The sequence below is a fragment of the Cephus cinctus genome, unplaced genomic scaffold (genome assembly GCF_000341935.2).
Source record: "Cephus cinctus unplaced genomic scaffold, Ccin1 Ccin1_scaffold0670, whole genome shotgun sequence".
Lineage (NCBI taxonomy): Eukaryota > Metazoa > Arthropoda > Insecta > Hymenoptera > Cephidae > Cephus > Cephus cinctus.
Window position 1 is genome coordinate 129781 of NW_014333297.1, and position 5621 is coordinate 135401.

The following is a 5621-nucleotide window of genomic DNA, read 5'->3' on the forward strand; positions in this document are numbered from 1 at the left end:
CTTTCGGGGGATTCCGGGATTTCCTTAAAGGAGTACCGATATGACGAGCCGCGGTTCACACGGCCTCGGGAGCTCAGGATGACACGTCATTTTCCTCTGGGCTTTCGGAGGCTGAATCGATAAGCTTAGGTAACTGCGTTCCCAACGTTCACGTAGCACCCGCGTGCCCTTCGCATCACGCTCTCCAGTCAATTACTTTACTCGCCTATAGTTTACTCGAATACGGATTCCATACACGACTGCCCGACGCCCGTACGCGAACGACACGTACGCGTGAATCGTCAGACAGGGATAGGGGATAGGGGGCGCATCGGCCCGATTGTAATCCGAAGCTCGGCCATATTGAAACGGAAACGGGGGCGACGCTGACAGTAGAGATTAGCGAATTATCGCGAGCCAATAACCGTTAAAGAGAACGAGCGCTACAGGGTTGCCGTATTTCGCGGGTGAACCGATATTAAGCGTCCCTTATCGTCTATTCATCCTTCCGGCATCGGACTTACCCGATTGTTCGTCCAATGGACTAATCACTCCCCCCGCTTGACCCTTTGGACCACCCATCGGACAGGAATGTTCATCAGCTCTATCTCCAGAGCACCTTGACCCATTTCACCTGCGCTCAGCCAGAATTCTCGGATCGTTATTCTTTTTCCGGATAAAGGAGGAACTGCTCGTGCGAGCAGCGCGAGGAGGGAAGATTTGTGGTCTGCAAGAGGGAAAAGAAGAAGACGAAGGAACACGTGGACGCTTCCTACTCCGTCGGCCTAAGTGCCAGCTCCTTTCGATACGCCCGTACTCCCGAATACTCCCTTTTTACGGGGCAGCATCGATTGCCATCCCGCATCTATATAGTTCTTTAACGAGCTTAACTTCGCCTCGACCCTCCGAAGCGCCATTCCTGCGACCCACGCTGTGTTAGCATCGCCATATCAGCTCCGTCCGAGCGCCCAGCACTCCGCGAGAAAGCTGGGCCGAAGCGTCGGCAAAACTTTCTAATAATACAAGACTAGTTAGTGATTTTTCAAGTATAGACATATAAGTCCTCTGGCTGACGAGCGACTCTTTTTAGTCCGTCGAGGAAACTTCCGCGTCGCGACCATTGGACGGCGACGGAGTGCTATCCGGTACCTGCCAATTTTACCAATTTTACCAATTTTACCAATTTTACCAATTTTACCAATTTCACCCATTTTCACCATTTCACGACAGTTCACTCCGTCGAGAAAAGGCCAAGATTCTCAAGTGGCGCAAGTTCAGCTCCGAGCGGAGGACGTGTGCGGTGACCGCGTACCGTCGATTCGAGAGGGTCAACGGGAGCAGAACGTATAAAGACGATGACGTGTACTGCGGTGCTATGGAAACTGCAACTATAACCGACGCGCTGCCGGCGCATTAGAAATGATGGTGCGATTATCTATCCTTATCCCAGCGGGACTGCCACCCAGAGAGCCCGAATGGCTAGGAGGTGTTGGTTGCTGGCTGACTGGCTGACTGGGAGTTTGGGGTTTGGGGAGTTGAATAGGGTGACTCGGTGGGTTAGTGGTAAATGGCCCAGGTCACCGGGGAATATCGCAGTTACGCATTAGAGGGATGCGGAGACAACTGCTCCCTGATAGGTTAACGATATTACCCAGCTAACGGGCCAACTCTCTCGCCTCCTGGTTCAATTCTATTTCCTTGACTACGGCTGCAGCCACCGCCGCACCGTCTCTCGCCATCTCTCGCGTCTCCATGCATCCCCGTTATATGACTTCACGCCGGAAGCCATTGCGCGAAAAAGCTCGTCGCCCCTTTGGAACCGAACGACGCGAGGATTTCACGGAAATCCGCGTAAAGCGATCTCCAGGCAAAAACGAAATTTAATAAAATAAAGAGTATAGAAAGAGACGTTTCGCGACGCACTACGTCACACTTTGTTTCGTATGTCTCTCTCGCACGCATACGGATTAATACACTTTTTCCACTACCTATGACTATACTACCTACGCGGACTTCTCGAGGACAATAGGATTTCCGTCGAGCGATTGCAGTTGGATGCTGCGCTGCATTTTGTTACATGGTGTTAGCATAGACTATACCGATGCACTGGCTGGCGCTATCCAACGCATTGAAACGCAAGGCAACAATTAATCAAACGACGAAAAGCCAGGCCAGCATTGGGAGGTCGGGATCGTTAATCCGTGCAAATATTTAGCCTCGCTGAACGTATCTGGTGCAAATACACTGAGCGTCATTAATGCTGTCCACCTTTTTGACGTAATGCGGTGAGGTAAGAGAGGAGAGTGGATGGCGCCTGCTCACTTGTCTTGCTTGGCCTCCACGTGCGACGCAGAGAGCACTCGATTTGTCGTCTCGCTCGCACGATAGTGGGCACCATAGTGCTCGCTGCGTCGCGCGCAGGACAAAATACCTGACCGGACGCCGCCAACTCTTCTCTCTTATCTCATTGTGTCAAGAAGCTGGACACCATTAATGATGCTCAGAGCGTATCTACATGCGAGAGGATGCTGGAAGTGAAGCGAGTAGCTACTGTGACGTCACAGCCTGGGTATCTGGACGCAACGTGTAGGCATGTGCTCGTGTAGTTCGTCAGGACGCTCGCACGTACATTTGCCGACGTAGGACGAACCGAGTTTCGGGGAGTTTCGGGGAGTTAGGTGGAGGAGCGCAGGAGATCGCGATCTGCATTCGGCGGGAGGATCTATCGTGGGGATGGAGCTGTTTAGATATTATTTAGCAGTAAATCGCAGCGGGGGTTGGCAGGGGTGTAGCGCTGACGCTGCAACACGCTAAAGGCGGGACCAGTCCCCCGATACCAGATGCCACCCTCGTGAACCACCACCACCAGCATCGCTGTCCTGAAGCTATACATCTTCTCGTAGAGGTTACAACAACCTCGGCATCCCGTCTCGCCATCCCCTACGATGCCGGCGCTTCGGCACGATCAACCGATCAACCGATCAACCGATCAACCAATCTATCCACTGACTGTAGGAGCCCTGCAATTCAGTGTGACACCGCTGTGCCATTCGCCTAACAACACGCAGCTTGTAACGACTGCGCCACTCAAAGGGCTCTACGAGATAGACTAATTGGAGGATGAAACATTCGATGTGATCCTTGTGTTGAATTTCTCCAAACAGACTCCACTATTTTCGAGAGACATTCATCAAATCCTGATTTGAATTTACGATTCTTCAACTGAATACGCTCATGCAGATTAATGAGGCGCGCTCGTGGATTTTTCTTTTGGAAATTATACACTTTTTTGAAAAACCATAAATTTTATCATTCTCTATCTCTTTGGCTCCTTAAGCTTCGCGTTTGTTTCGAAAAAGGATGATCTGTTCTGAAATTTGTCCGACTTGTCATTTGATTCTGCAGTTACGTGCTATTGCGTCATATCTCGATGCACATGTATAATCAAATCCGTTAAGGCTACTGCGGTTTATGGTGCTCATGTGCGTACATCAGTGCAGACATACAATCAAGAGAATATCGCCAGGAGTCCGTCAGAATCTTCCATTACCAGAGGACATTGCATTGGCGTCCTGGCTGGTAGGGTTGCTGCTGCGTCGACCAACGACCCTTCGCCCGTCTCCACCTATAATACTTTGCGGTATCCCATAAATCGAAAGCGCTTTTCGCTCGTACGTCTCGCTCGCTGGCGAGGCGGATCGAAGCGATTCGACTACAATAGCAATCCTTCACGGGAAGGAGCAACCCTTAGGCTCATAACGTACCACGGCTCCTGTCCTCCTATTATTAGGTAAGTACGCGTCCTCCCATCCGTACGTAGCGCAACCGTAAAATTTCAATACATTTTACGCCGTGGTACTGGGTGCCATCCCTAGGACCCTTAGCAATCCTATGGTAACCTTACCGAGCTCGGGAGCCTTACCGATCAACCAGACCGACCAGCCTGGCCAAGGCTCCTGGTCGCAGGAGCCTCGGGAAACCTCAGGGCGAGCCGTAACGACTCTCCTTTCCTCGCGTCCTCCAGCAACGGCCGCTCCGACCGCACCGACCGCATCAACCTTTCGATTTCGGCACCAACTTTGCCAATTCTACTAGGATTAGCCTGAGCTCCTCTGCATGGCAGCATGGCAGAGTCCTCGTTAAATCTTTTGAAAAATTTAATACGAATAAAGTAAACATAGGCGGTATCCTTGTCCATGGCGAAAAGTCTAAGAATCCGAAAGATACGGCAGACAGCATTGAGATGGAGTCAGCTGGTAAGACGTTCAAGGGTGCGAAGATTATAAAGCGGGTAGCGGGGATTGAAGAGGGGAGAATACAAATGGAGATGCTGAGGAAATCTGTAAATTGAGGATGCGGCATTGTCCCCTTTGACATTACTCGGCTGAGAAATGGATTAAATAGGTGGAGTTAGGATTGGGGGGGGTGCGGTTGGAGGTTGCTCTTTATCAGCTGATAAGAGTCGAGTCGCGCGGAATGCGAGTGGCGCTGATCTAATTGCAGGGAAATAAGGAAGGATCGAACGAGGGCGGGTATGGGGCACCCTCCGTGCCCCGACGCCGGGAATGGAACAACCCTTATTTTTCTTAAAGTACCCTCCGGGCTGTTCGCCCGCGCGTACCAGGAAATCTTGGTCTTTCCAGGACGGAATGCGAGGGTTCCTGGGTTCTTGTAAGGGGTGAAAAGTGTAAAAGCGACGCCGGAGGGAAAGGGCTGCGCCCCCCGTAAGTACGTGTTATGAAGGGAGGAAAGGTTTTATTCATATCACACTATTTCATGGGGGCGAGGAAACCCCGAATGATTCTTCGCATCCGCCATCAATTTCAGAATTTGATTTGAGCCCCTTAACTTCACCGAGGTGGTTTCCACCTTTTTTTTTCCTTTTCTTCCCGCTCATTTTCTCTTTTCATTTGCTTCCGCCTCTCTTGCGTCTTTTCCATTATACTTTCCTCTCTTGTCCTTTTTTTTTTTTTTTTTCTTTTCATCGCTCCGCCTCTCGATTTCTCCTCGGTTCTTCTTTTCCCTATGTAAGTACCCTCGGAATCAAATTAGGCTCTATTGGATTAGGCCTGACTCGCGCCTTTGCCTCGTTCGCGTAAAAAGGAAAAAAAATAACCTGGCTCTGCCCGGACTCGCGTAAGCGCGTTGCCCGCAGCGCGGTATAAAGTGACGTCAGTCTTGGGATAAAATATACATATAATTCGAAGCCGCGAGGAAGCTTCTTCCCCGCGCTCGCTGCGAGATACAAAGTAAAAATGTCGAGAACGCAATTGCCCGCGGTAAGGCAGACTAATCGCAGCGGCGCTGGAAACGGAGACCGGAGGCAGCCGCAATGGCGGCGAGACTCTGCGCGTGGAAAAGATAGCGGAGCAAATAAAGGATTCATATAAAAATCCTGCGCACGTCGTTTATGGGGCTGCTAAGAACCAAAGCAGATAGCGCCCTTGGAAATAATTACGGGGACGCTTCGGATTATAGAAATCCATTCACGTCTTGGCTTTATATTAGCCAAGGAGACACGCTCACGGCTTCCGTCGCCAACAAAAAGAAAAGAAATAAAACCGGAGGATGAGGACGCGATGAGCGAGAGAATGAGGAGGAGGAGAACCTTTATCCGTTTCCGGTTGGATAGCCGACGGTGG